Raw genomic sequence first — 14,434 nt, forward strand, 5'->3', positions numbered from 1 at the left:
GGTGAACACTCAGAGGTTATTGTCCATGTGGGAATCGCTGCTGTAGTGGGCGGTGAGGTCCTGCAGTCAGAGTTCTGGGAGCTTAAGTGGAATTCTAATAGCAGAACAATCAAGATGGTGATCTCTGGATTAACCCCTGCATCACAGAAGAAAAGTAATGTGTCACAGAAATATAGCGAGGAGTGTTTCAAAGGAGTTGCTGTGATGCCTTTGTCCTGTTTCAGAATATCCTCCCAGATATATTTGTACCTTGAAGCTGACCTACCGGGATACCCACTTAATGCACACGGAACTCAGCCAAAGTGAACCAGGAACCCCAAGTATGTGTGCTGGTTGTGAAAAGCTCTTGGCTGACATCCTTACATCTGTCTGTAGTAACCCCATCCAATCTGTGCATTTATGCCAACATGAAAATGGAAAACCTTGGGAAATGGAAAGATTTGGAATTCCACCTTGGTGTAACTGTTACCATAATTGCTCTAATAGTATTTGGACCCATACGGAAGCATTCATTGATCTTCATAATAATCCTTGTAAGTACCATGATCACAAAAACAGATCAGAAGCTGAGAATACTGCAGAGAATAACTCACCTCCTTACTCCCCAGAGCCTAATCATCATCTACAAGACACAAGTCAGGAGTGTGATGGAATACTCCCCACTTACCTGGATGAGGGCAACTCTAACAACACTCAAGAGGTTTGACACCATTTAAGACAAAGCAGCCTGCCTGCTATATCCATAACCTGCACTAATAACTCCCTGTACCACTGACTCACAGAGGCAATAGTGTGTATCATTTCCAAGCAGCAACTCACCGAGATCCATCCAACAGCACCTTCCAAACCCATGACCTCTGCCACCTAAAGGGCAAGGGCAGCAGGTGCGTGGGAATACCATCACCTTCGTGATTGTCTCCAACTACTTCATTGTTGTGACTTGGAAATCCATCATTATTCCTTTACTACTGTCGGATCAATATCCTGAAATTGCCTTTCAAACAGAACTGTGAGACTGCAGCAGTTCAAGAGGGCAGCTCACCACCACATGGTCAAGAGAATTTGAGATGGCCAACATTCTGTGAATGAGTAACAAAAATGTATCTATATTGCCTCTTTCTATCCTTTTGTGTCAAAATGCATCACCTCACACATTACCGTGTTGAACTCCAAATTGCCTCATCTGTTATGACGTCCTAATTATATTCTGTTTAAATGACTTATTGCAGGCAAATCACATTATCCCCATGCTTGCCACTTCAAATTTGGTATCATCAGCAAAGTTAGAAAATAACTCCCTGTACCACTGACTCACAGAGGCAATAGTGTGTATCATTTCCAAGCAGCAACTCACCAAGATCCATCCAACAGCACCTTCCAAACCCATGACCTCTGCCACCATGATCTCTGGAGACAATCACAAAGGTGATGGTATTCCCACGCGACTGCTGCCCTTGTCCTTCAGGTGGCAGAGGTCATGTCTTGTAGATGATGATTAGGCTCTGGGGAGTAAGGAGGTGAGTTATTCTCTGCAGTATTCTCAGCTTCTGATCTGTTTTAGAAAATTTGCTCTGTGTTTCAAGACCCCAGTCATTAAAAAAAGCAGAAAAAGCAGTAATCTTTGTGCTGACCCTTTGGGAGAAACTATTATTCGCTTTAACTCTGCATCTGCAGGGCGAGCATTTCATGGAATGTGTGTTGAAAAGGGATTCTCTATTCCTTGCCATCCCCCCTCACATGTGCTGCCCCACAGTGTGCCCAGAGTTTACCCTCAGGATGCCCTATAGTCTTTTTCCAATGCATAAATAAAAACATGGAGAGCCCTGGCGTTTCCACCTGGCACAGAATTGTAGGGATTTCAAACCATTTTGCTTAAAATGTTTTAGTTGTTTGATCGAAAAGTTAAGACTAATTTGCAATTATTTTACAAATGCGAATGACAATTCACAAAGAAAGAGCATAATTAATTGCTAACTAACATCTGCTTCCTGTTTGCCTCATTAAATCTTTATTCTAACCAACTCTGTCGGCGTGTGGGGATGCCAAGTCATTGCCTCTCTTCTTTAACTCTTTCAGAATGTCACTTAGCTACTTCTGTTCCCCTCCCTCTCAGATGGTTGTATCTTGTGCCCATATTCCATCTCTGTACTGTAACAGATTCAGTTGTGTCTTCCACAGCTTAGAAGCAACACTTCAAAGTGGTATTTAAAAAGCTGTGATTTCATGCGGAGGTTAATTATAATCGCAGAAGGAAGACTGCAGATTGAACGGGAGTAGGAAGTATACAGTATTTGACAATCTACAAAAATCCCTCACTAGCAGCAATTGAACTGTGACTGATTTCAGATTAGACTAATGTACAGCAATTACACTGTGCATTATTAATGGGACAGAACAGAGTAAACTTACATTCATCTCACTCAATGGTTTTTTTCATTGGGAAGCTGTCTTCCTTTTTTGGGGCAGTACAGAGATGGCAAACTGGTGGAGGGCTCTCTGCTCACCCTTAAAATTGGACACCATGGCGGGAATCTTCCCAGGACCTGAATGACGATGTGGGCTGTGCTGAGGAATTCTGGGATACTGGGTGAGAATACGAATGATGTCTTTCTCCTCGTTGGAGACCAACGAATTGCATTTTCCAAGCAAGTCCTGGACGTTATGATGGTATTCTCGCTAGTGAGTGACAAGGTCTGTTAACTGAGGATTATCACTCATTGTCACTCTCATTATTACCCAATCTCATTTTATTAATTCTCATTTTCCCACCCGCTGGATAGAAATTAGCCCCTTATGGCAGAGCCCAGGTGTTCTTGGAGAAGGAGCACATGTTGTCCACCAACACCCTTAAGGTTTTCAGGGAAAGGTGGGCACCGCAGGGAGTGGAGTGTATTATTTCCCCCTCCAACTTTGATTTAATCCCTTCCCTCCCCCTCACTATTTGATCATGCAGCATTGCCCTCTGAGAAGGGCACTGCTTGTCAATGGCCACTTGGGTGTTTCCTTTCTGCCTGGTGGTGGAAATTGAATACAGATTTGTACCCCTGTTGTCTTCACTGTGTCTCACACCTGTACACACACAAGATGGGTGCTGGGGAAAATATAAGCACTACCACAGTTAGGCGGTAGTGAGGGGGAAAAAATAGAAACTAGCCCCTGAAAATGCCTAGTGTGGAAGCTTGAGTCAGCTGCTCAGTTGTGAGACAAAGTGGGGGAGGGGCTCAGTTTTATGGTCAGTCAGGAGTTACAGCAGGTCTCAATTCCTCTACTTTTTTTTTAACCACAGTCCTTTAAGAAAAGTCATAAACCTCTGAAATGCTCGACTCCAACTCAGTGTCAGAAACTGTTTTGAAAGAATTCAGCCTGATGTAATTCTGCATCAAAAGCCTCAACTTCTCAGAGAAATACCCAAGTACATTTTCAGGGTACATCTGATCTCAGACAATCCAGAGCCTGGGGAAGATCTGTGTCATTTTACTTTAGCCTTTCAGTCTTCAGCAGGTTAAACCATGATTTCTTTCATCCTTTCACATTAACCTTACTCCACTGTCAGGATTTTAATTTTACAAAATACCATGTTATCTCGACTTTCAGCATACTCAAAATTTAAACAATTCCCACTAAAGAATACAGTTCTTTTTTTTCATGTTTTAGTTAAATAACACTGAAAATGTTCTTCTGCGGCATCCTGTGGTACTTTGCTGTTGACATTAGGAAACACATTTTGTTCGGAGATGGAACTGCACCAGCTGAAGAGCTAAGGGTATATCATTGGATAGTAAAGTGGGAATATTTGACAAGTCAATCTCTCCATTGGCAGAGCAGCTGAAAGAATCAGTCTTAATGGTCACTGGTTGGTCAGAGTCAATTATAGCTATTTATTAAGAAGTGGGATTGTGCGAGTGTTGGAGATGCCTGAAACATGGCTATCATGCCACTGGGTTAATTTATCAGCCAAATGTATTGGCTCAGAAGAAGTCCTCATTGAGGAGTAACGATGACTTGGAGAGGTCAGATTCAGCTGAAGGCCTTCCTGAATGTACCTGCATTTTAAATAAGACCATAAGAAATAGGAACAGGAGTAGGCTATTCAACCTTTTGACCGTGCTCCTCCATTCAATAGGATCATGGCTGATCCCACATTCCTCATGTCCACTTTCCTGATCTTTTCCAGTAATTCTTGATTCTCCAAATGATCAAGAATATATGTTCCACACACTTCAGCCAGTGATTTCCTCAGCTCTCTTTAGTGCACAGAATTGGAATCTGGGTATTTTATTATATGCGCTGCTGAAAACATGTAGCTTGTAAAGAGTTTACACATGCTAAAGGAACTCTGCAATGACAATGTACATCTGTGGGCCCACTCAACTCAAACACCATGATTTCTGGGGACTCCCTGTAAATATTAAAACACTATCAAGGACCTGCACCTATATAATCATGTAATACCTCTGAACATCTTTGTTCCAGCACATGAAGGAGAATGTCGATAATGCAGAGTCAACAATACATTTACTGCTGATGATGTCTTTTTGACATTACCACGAGATGTAATCCATTCTGTAATTCAGTTAAAAATACTGAAAACTCAAAAGTTCTGATGGTAAGTGTGCAGAAATCTAATGTTTTGGTCATTTACATAACCATGGGCAGAAGTCACACTCCCCCTGCCAGGATCAAAACTAAAGTCTTGGTCAAAGAAAGCTTGGTCAAGAAATCAGCAGTCTCAGAGATGTAATGTTACAGGAGTTAAACTCTGGAGGCAAAATGTCATGCCTGAGAGAACTGGCTGAAAGATAGTTGCAGGAATTTGCTGGGAAAGTATCGAATAGTGTCCAGTGTGTAGTCAAAGACATCACAGCATTAACACAGTGATGCTTGAGTCAAGCTTGTGGTTGGCTTCTGTCCGAACTGGCCCCTGTTCAAACTGGCTTTCACATTATCTCAGATTCCCATAATCTCTCTTGGTGGCCTCATATCCCACAGTTTGAATCAAAAAGGAAACTCCTTCCACGTCCTTCCAGAGAGTGTGGATAATTTCCTGTATGAGCTACTGCTGCATGTCCCTCACTTGCTTATCTTCAGCTGATGTTCCGTCTCATTGTCCCATGCTATCAGAGGCCCCTAGTGGAGCACTCCCTACACAGGAGTCCTCTCTCCTTCCATTGGGGTTTTGGGCTGGTGGGTGTTACAGGCAACAGTCCTGCATATCCATGCATCAAGTAGGTTCACTGATTGCCAGACTAATATTTACAGCCCTGAGGACCACATAAATATAAAGTATAATAAACTGCAGCCTCATTTTACTCACTAAAAGGATGGTCTTAATCTTTTGGTTGATTTTCAGCCCCAAATTCCTGATATTTGATGCTAAGAAGGATATGTAGATCAGAAAACATCCTCTTCAGTGTGCTCCTGGATCTAGCTAAGATTGTAATTAAGAGATGCGGGCAGTGAGTGATGGAGGGCACCTTGGATGATTCAACTCTCATCCAAGTATATATCCAGAGCCCATGAGTCCTTGGAAATTGAGCATGTGGTGTCCCCTGATACATTTCAGCCCTTCCTTGACGAGTGGGCACAACAGGGTCTAGGATTTATCATTAAACCCCAAACTGATATTTCAAATTGAATTTGTAATTTTCCTTTTCAGTGCCTCTGAAGGGCCAATCACATTGATTGTGTTTTATTTGGTTACTTTATAATAGAACAAATGAGGTGTGGTGACAATGAACGACCCCAGTCACAAACCAACAGCAGTTAGGCCTGAAAATATGACAAGTCTTTCCTCTTTCCATCTCCATACGGAATTCCTTAGATATTGAAGCATTCCATTTTCACATGCACCGAGAGATGTACAGTGTCCAGGCTGGGGCAGAAACATAGTGAATGCCATTTACCCCAAATAAGTGCCAGGCAATAACCATCTTCAATTAGAAAGCATAATGTCCTTGACAGTTGGTGGTATTACCATTATCAAGACCCCAACATGATGTAATGTGTTTGCCACTGTTCAGATATCTCTATGAACTGCCCACAGTAACACTATGGTTTCTAAGGTAGGTGAGAGACTGAACTCACCTCCTGACTTCAGCCTTCTCTCCAGGGAGAACACTTTATTCAGTCTTTCCTTATAACTGAAGTTTCTCATTACTGTAACCATTCTTGTAAATCACTTTTGCACTCTCTCCAATGCAATCAAAGTTTTCCCATATTGTGGTGCCCAAAACTGTACACAATACTCCAGTTGAGATCTAATGAATGTCTTGTGTAAGTCCAACATCACCTCTTTGCTCTTTTACTTTGTGCCCCAATTAATAAAGCTGAGAACACTCTATGCTTTATTGGCCTCTCTCTCCACTTATCCTTGCATCTTCAATGACCTGTGCACGTATATACCCAGGTCCCTCTGCTCCTGCACCTGCTATAGAATTGTACCCCCTATTTGATATTGCCTTTCAATGCCTTTTGAACAATCCTGACTTGGAAATACACTGCTATTCCTTCACTGTCATAAGGTCGGAATCCTGGAACTCACTCCCTAACATCACTTGGGGTGTGGCCACATCATGGAATTTGCAACAACCCAAGCCAGCAGCCCAGCACCACCTCCTCAGGGGTAATTAAGCAGCAGCAATAGACTCTAGTCGTGCTGGTGATTTGCACATCCTGCGCATTGAATTATAACATACAACCAATTCCACCTCTGCTATGGCTCTGAAAGCAGCTCAGATAACTGTACAATCTGCCACATGTTTGAACTGCACAGTAATAATAGGCAAATCTAATTTTTCTTTCTGGAAAGCTTTCAGTGTAGGAGGCTTGAATTATTCACGGAATTTTTCAATCTCCTATTGTTCTCTGAACATTCAGAGCTATAATCTGCCACTGAATCAGTGAAATTTGCCATGAAATTCACTGTGGGGTCAGGTGGGATGTCACTGACAGCTAGCTTGATAGTCACAGCTTCCCTCAACCGTTTTGATTTTATAAACTCACTGAAGAGTGCATAGTTTCATTTTAAAGCGACTCCCGCCTTGAAATCTGCTCATGCTCCTCCCATTAGACGGCCACAAAGTGAGTGCCAAAGCATCCAATATGGTGTGTACATTCCTATTATGAAATGGGAGTCTGTAACCCACACAACTGGTACAACAATTCATAGGAGATAGTGAGGACTGCAGGTGCTGTAGAAGTCAGAGTCAATAAAGTGTGGTACTGGAAAAAACACAGCAGGTCAGGTAACATCTGAGGAGCAGGAGAGTCGACGTTTCAGGCTTAATTTCATCTGTCCTGCAGCCTGTTGTGAACAATGGAGCTCTGTTTGGAGTAATGGATTGGACTGTGGAGTCACAACAAGTTTCCAACAATTAAGATCTTCCACCTGCCAACAATTATATTATTAGTTCTCAGGTAAAAGAAAAGGTTGGGGCTAGGAAGAAAGAGAGGAGTCTTCAGGTCTTCACCGCTGTAGGAGTTCTCTCTCTCTCTGTTCCCTGCAAGAAGACTCTTCAAGCCTGAACAGAACTAATTTATTTTTCCTTCAGTAGTTGCTGTAAGCTGTGAGTTTGAGTCAGTAAGTCAGAGACCTTCTGTAAGTGAACCAGCCACCCTGTGCCTCTTGCACACCGGTAGAAGCATGTGGAAAAGGATGACTGAGAAACAGCATTCTCACCAGCAGAACAACCCTTGTGAACAGAAACTATTGAACTGTTCTTCCCCATTTTCCCAACTGTCTATAACCCAATTCTTTTTCCTTGTCTCTGTGTCTGTGTAAGGGAAAGCTTATAAGACGTTTAGAGTTTTAATTAGTAATGTGACATGCTGAATGCTTATAAATGTTTATCCATAGAATCCATAGAATGTTTTCAGTGTGGAAGTAGATCATTCAGCCCAACAAGTCCACACTGACCTTTGAAAGAGCATCCAAGACCCTCCAATTAACATGGCTAACACACCTAACCTACACATTCCTGAACACCACGGGCAATTTAGCATGGCCAATCCACCTAGCCTGCACATTTTTGGACTGTGGATGGAGACCAGAGCACCCGGAGGAAACCCACACAGGGACAGGAAGAACATACAAAGTCCACACAATCAGTTACCCGAGGGTGGAAGCTGTAATTAATATCTGGTTATGTGTAATAGGTAGTCATTTTTGTTGAATATAGAAAGCTGGGCCATACTTTCTGTCATCTGGTTTGGAAAATCAGGTAAATGGTGGAATCTTTTTAAAGAGAATGGTTGCAGCAACTTGGCCAAGGATTGGCCAAGGGGTCACATGCACAGCTGTGGAAAGGAGAGAGGATTCTCAATTTATTACCGGTAGCATGACAGTGTAAGAGAATGATCAGAATACCTGCCACGAACAGAGTGACCACTTCCAGGGAGCTTCAAACATAAAGGAATTAACGTAGACTTGGATTGTAGTGCGTCTGCTTCATCAGTCAAACGATACCTTATCCATGGTCTCACACGTTACAGATTGTTATGAGCCAGTGTAAAACAGAAGGATAGGGGGAAGGCTGGGTTATGCATCAACATTAGACTCCGACCCCTCAATAGGAAGTGTGTTGGAATGGCCAACTCCATGTCGCAGGCCCGCCTGCTTCAATTTAACAGTAAATTGCCCTTCAATTAACATGAGGCAGGACATAGATCTGTCTCCAGAACTTACAGCTGATAGGTGCAGAAATTATATCAGGTAGATTTCAAGAGAACAGAACATTTCTGTCTCATATTGAGCCTATCCGATTTAAGCCTGACTTACATAGAACATAGAAGAAAACAGCGCAGTACAGGCCCTTGGGCCCTCGATGTTGCGCCGATCCAAGCCCACCTAAACTACACTAACCCACTATCCTCCATATACCTATCCAATGCCCTCTTAAATGCCCATAAAGAGGGAGAGTCCACCACTGTTACTGGCAGGGCATTCCATGAACTAACGACTCGCTGAGTGAAGAACCTACCCCTAACATCAGTCCTATATCTACCCCCCCTTAATTTAAAGCTATGCCCCCTTGTAATACCCGACTCAATACGCGGGAAAAGGTTCATACTGTCGACCCTATCTAACCCCCTAATCATCTTGTACACCTTTGACTTTTCAGCTCAAAAGGAAATAGTGCACAATTCAACTTTCATATTCAGTGATGATTATCAAGTCACAAAGCTCTTCCGAAATTAGTATTTATATTCAAAGGCCTGTTTTCACTCATAGACAGCTTTGTGCGGCTTTTACCAGACTAAGAATCTTTGTTACATTCTGTGCTGCAACACCAAGGAGGAATGTGCATTTGCTGTTAAGATAAATGTAATAATTTGTCCACAAAGATTTTGCGGGTCTGTGACATTTACTCCAGCCTTGATTTTTGTCAGATGGGTTTTCAGTGAAGCATTCTGAACATTCTTTCTTTCCACAGTAATACTGCAATGCAAATGCAAGCTATGTTTGTTAATTTTGCTAAAAATACACAAGAAGGAAATGTATGCCAGTGCAACTATAGGGTTTGTTACAAGCACTTAGTAAATAGTTTGCCAATCACCTACTTCTACACAGCAGATGAATGTCAACGCCAGGGATAGATTCCTCATTATTAAGTGTTCTCCAGCATCTTATTTGTAAAGAGAATGACAGAAAAAGGGAACAATGGAGAGGAAATAATTTGAAAAACCAAAAGAATAGAAAATAAACACAGATAAAGTTGTCCTTTGTAAAGCATCAGTGGAAATCCTAATGAAGATGTGTAATTCTGGTAATTCTTGAAATTCAAGTGTGTTGTATAAGATAGCTACTACTTGAAAATGTTAACTATCACTACAAGATAAGCTCTGTCCATCAGGACTCTCATCCAGCTCATCCTCCCAAACAACTAACCCTCACTGGTCTTTGCGCTACCTTCACGTTAACTGGGGACACTTGCCCACCTCTCCTGCTCTTGTATCCACTCCCATCAAACTCAATCTCTTCCTTTGTTCCATTGCAGGCAAAATTGGCCCATAACTAGGCAGAAAGGGCCAGGAGTGGTGAGCGGGTGGTAGACATCACAGTGCTCACACCCTGTAAGAAGCACGTTCAGGATTTGGCCGGAGAACAGCAGTACCTCTCATGTTTTGCTGAGGAGACATCAAAGGACTCCTGAGCTCATGATATTTGTTGTGTGCCACAGTCAGCCGAGGAAGAAACTGGCCAGCTCTCCTGCACTCAGAGAGCTGCCCGGGACCAAGACCCTGCTCGGTTCCATGGAGAAGATGTGTCTCTGCTCCCAGCCATGGCCAAACTGCGGAGACTGGCCCAGGAAGATCAGGCACGTTTGTCGGAGACAATTGTGAAGCTGGAACAAAGAATGCAGGGGGGCAGCAACGTTCTTATACATGTGTGACTCTGACATGAATGTAGCTGCCCCTCTCCATAGACACGCGGCTGGAGAACTGGGTACAGCAGAACAGCTAGTGGCTGTTGGATATGCGCCAAGAGCTGCACTCCCTCACTTTAAGCATGAAGCATCAATGACGAAGTGAGTGGGGTACAAGGGACCGTGGCCTCACTCCTGGCAGGGAAGAGACATTGATCATGAAGGCCGTTCTCCCAGGTCAAGTCAGAGCTGAAAACCTCATCACCGTCGGATAATCTCGAGATCATCGCTGGATTGTGCTTGGAGGCGGAACTTAAAGGATCCTCGGTTAAGCTGAGCTGCAACTGGTGGATCTTTATTTTGACCTTAGCCTAACGCCAACTCAGTGACCAGCCAATCAGAGCTATGGCCTGTGCTAATGCCTGCACCCCAGGCCAGGGAGTCCACAACGCAGTCAGGATGACTGTGAAGAAGGTAGAGGAAGGATTGTCAGTCGACCAGACCTTTTAGTGAAGGCAGCCCTCCTGGGGATTGCTGCAGGTTCTAAGTAGCAGATATTTCTGTCTGCAGAAATTGGAGACCAATCTCACTATTAAATGCAGATTGCAAAATCTTGGCAAAGGTCATCACCAACTGGGTCAGGTCTGCTCTGGATTCGGTGATCCACCCTGACCAAGCCTGTGCTGTACCGGGCAGGAAGATCGCTTATAGTCTCACACTCCTCAGGGATATGAATGCCTGCGTGCAGGACAGGGGGTTGGACACCTGCCTCATCAGCCTGGACCAGGAGAAAGCCTTTGACAGGATATCACATACGTATATGAGAGATATTCTCTCTAAAATGGGCTTTGGGGAGGGAATCTGCAATTGGATCAGACTGCTCTACACCAACATTGTCAATGCAGTTTCAATCAATGGGTGGGGGTCAGATAGCTTCCCAGTCAGATCTGGAGTCAGGCAGGGCTGCCATCTCTCTCCTCCTTGTCTGTGTGCTGCATAGAGCCATTTGCCGAGTCCATCAGGAAGGATGCGAGCCTGAGAGGGGTGACTATTCCTGGCAGTGCGGGCCTGCAGGTTAAGGCCTCCTTGTACATGGATGACGTCGCCGTTTTCTGCTCGGATCCACTGTCTGTGCAGATTCTTGTGCATATGTGACCAGTTCGAACAGGCTCGGGGGCCAAGGTAAACCGAGGCAAGAGCGAGGCCATGCTCTTTGGGAATTGGGCCGACCAATCCTTGATCCCCTTCACCGTCAGGACTGACCACCTGAAGGTGCTGGGTATTTGGTTCGGAGGGGCTGGGGCGTGGGCCAAGTCTTGGGAGGAGCGTATCAGCAAAGTGAGGCAGAAACTGGGCAGATGGAAGCTATGGTCGCTCTCCATCGCGGGAAAAAACCTGGTCATCAGGTGTGGGGCACTGTCAAGGTCGTTATACGTGACACAGGTCTGGCCTATTCCCAGAACCTGTGCCGCTGCAATCCACCGGGCCATCTTCCAGTTCATATGGAGGTCAAAGATGGACCAGGTCCGAAGGGACTTGATATACAAAGATCTGGGCAACGGAGGAAAAAATACACCAAATGCCACCCTCACCCTGATGGCCACCTTTGTGTGTGGATGCATCAATCTGTGCGTGGATCCCCGATACGCAAACACCAAGTGTCACTACGTACTGAGGTTCTACCTGTCCCCGGTGTTGCGAAGGATGGGCCTGGCCTCGCTGCCGCAGAATGCTCTGAGTAGTTGGACTGTTCCGTATCACCTGTCCTTCGTAGAGAAGTTTATGAAGAAAAACACCTTTGACCACAAGTCCATCAGGAAGTGGTCAGCACGTAGTGTCCTTGAGACCCTTCGGGAAAAGGAGAGGCGGGATCCTATCGAGCGGTTCCCTGAGCAGACTGTCAAAGCCATTTGGCAGAATGCCTCATTGCCAGAACTTTCCAATAAGCACCAAGACATGGCTTGGCTGGTGGTGAGAAGGGCTCTGACTGTGAGATCCTTTATGCACGCCCAGACTCTCTCCTCCACCGCACACTGCCCTCGAAGCGGCTGTGGAGGGGATGAGACTGTCACACACCTCCTTCTGGAATGTACCTATGCAGAGGAAGTCTGGAGAGGAATGCAGTGGTATTTGTCGAGGTTTGTCCCGAGCAGCGCCATGATGTGGGACTCCGTGCTCTACAGTCTGTTCCCCGGGACGCACACTGAGACGAACATCAACTGTGCCTGGAGGAATGTCAACTCGGTCAAAGACGCTCTTTGGTCTGTCTGAAACCTATTGATCTTCCAGCTGAAGGAGTTGACCCCGACTGAATGTTGCAGACTGGCACATTCCAAGGTCCGGGACTACGTGTTGAGGGACGCGCTGAAGCTTGGGGCAGCTGCCGCCAAGGCGCGGTGAGGAAAGACCACTGTGTAACATCTGCCTGCCTAAGCACAGGGGGCCCACGCAGTAAGTTGAGGCCCACTGACGCCTCTACTAAATGTGTGGATAGTAAACGTACAGACCTGTATATATGAATGATTACTCGATCTCTGTATGCAAAGAAATGGAATGTTTACGCATGTATGGCATGACCGATTGCACAGATCATCAAAATATTTTTATGAATAAAGTATATTTTTGAAATAAAAAAAATTCTGTCTGCAGGACCTCCCCACCAGGGGCTCCTTCAACGTGACCTCCAGGAATGTACCAACCCATCGAAGGTCAGGGATCGTGGCTGCAGACTGCAAAGTGACCCTCTGCAGGAACAGCAAACAGGAGTACCACCTGACTAAGGACTGCAAGAGGTCCAAGAGATTTTACCAGGTGTGGGGTACCAGGCTACTGTACAAGGTCTGCCCAAGATGGCAACTGGGGGGGGGGGTTAGGAGGTGCCACATAATGGCCGGAAGTGGCAACGCGAGCTGTAGACTGACAAAGGACAGTTAGGTGCCAACCTCCAGCAGGAAAACTGAAAAGAGGGGCACCCAGAAGGGAGGACAGACTGGAGGGAGGGAAAGGTAGCCAGGCACAGAAACTGACCCAACCTCCAATTGAACAGGTGGAGTCAGGGGAGACAGATCAGGAAACAAAGGAGGCGGGGGAGTGGATCCTGGTGAGAAACAACCACAAAAGGAAAACGTGCCAGGTTCCCATGGTCCCACAGCAAAACTGAAAGAGGATGCTGAATGAAGGACACACCAACAGCTCCTCTGATGATGGACACTTGTGGAGGGATGGCCACCGGCAAAAACAAGAGAGGCAGAGTACCATGGGGGAGAAGGAGAGGAGCACCACCCCGAAGTGGGAAATGCCGAACATTCTGAGGGGCCCAGTGAAACCCAACTTCCAGTCATCAGGAACTAGAGGATACCCACTGCACCACAGCTCCGGGCAACCAGGAGCACTGAAATTCCCAATCAGGAGCAGAGCATCACGGATCTTAACATCTCGCCCCAACAACACCAGATCAGGGCAATTCCCCCCCACCCCCACCCCACCCCCACAAAGAGGAACAGGATAGCTACCTCACGCTGACAGTGTCCACACATTTCTCCCACACCACGGGGATGCAGGGACTCCCCCAGTGACAAGACCATAAGAGAACTGACTTTAGGTCGATGGGTAATTCTATAACTTCTCAAAATGGTTTTGAAAAAGCAAGGCCACGTTCTTTGGAAACTGGGCTGACCAATCCTTTACCCCCTTCAGCAATCAGGACATATCACCTGCAGGTGCTGGGAATTTGGTTTGGAGGAGCTGGGGCATGTATAAACACTTTGGAGGAGCGCTTCACCGAGGTGAGGCAGAAACTGATTTTTTGGGAGCACTGCTCCCTCTCCATTCCAGGTAAAAACCTTGCCATCAGGTGTGAGGTACTCTCGCTGTGGTTGTAGGTGGCTGTAGGTCTGACTCATTCCCTGAACATGTGCTGTTGCAATCACCTGAGCCATCTTCCACTTCATCTGGATGTCTAAGATGGACTATGTCCGCAGGGACACCACATACAGAGCTCTGGGTAAGGGGAGGAAGGACGTACCCAACGCTGCCCTCACCCTGATGGCCACCTATGTGTGTGGCTGCAT

At 45.5% G+C, this 14,434-nt stretch overlaps 1 pseudogene; it reads left to right on the forward strand.

Moving 5' to 3' along the window:
* Nucleotides 1-407: 407 nt before the first annotated feature.
* Nucleotides 408-12,955, forward strand: LOC148141915 (uncharacterized; annotated as a pseudogene).
* Nucleotides 12,956-14,434: the final 1,479 nt, after the last annotated feature.

The sequence above is a fragment of the Chiloscyllium plagiosum genome, unplaced genomic scaffold (assembly GCF_037043375.1).
Source record: "Chiloscyllium plagiosum isolate Xiang-an unplaced genomic scaffold, Cpla_swu_hap1 HiC_scaffold_31, whole genome shotgun sequence".
In the NCBI taxonomy this organism is placed as follows: Eukaryota; Metazoa; Chordata; class Chondrichthyes; order Orectolobiformes; family Hemiscylliidae; genus Chiloscyllium; species Chiloscyllium plagiosum.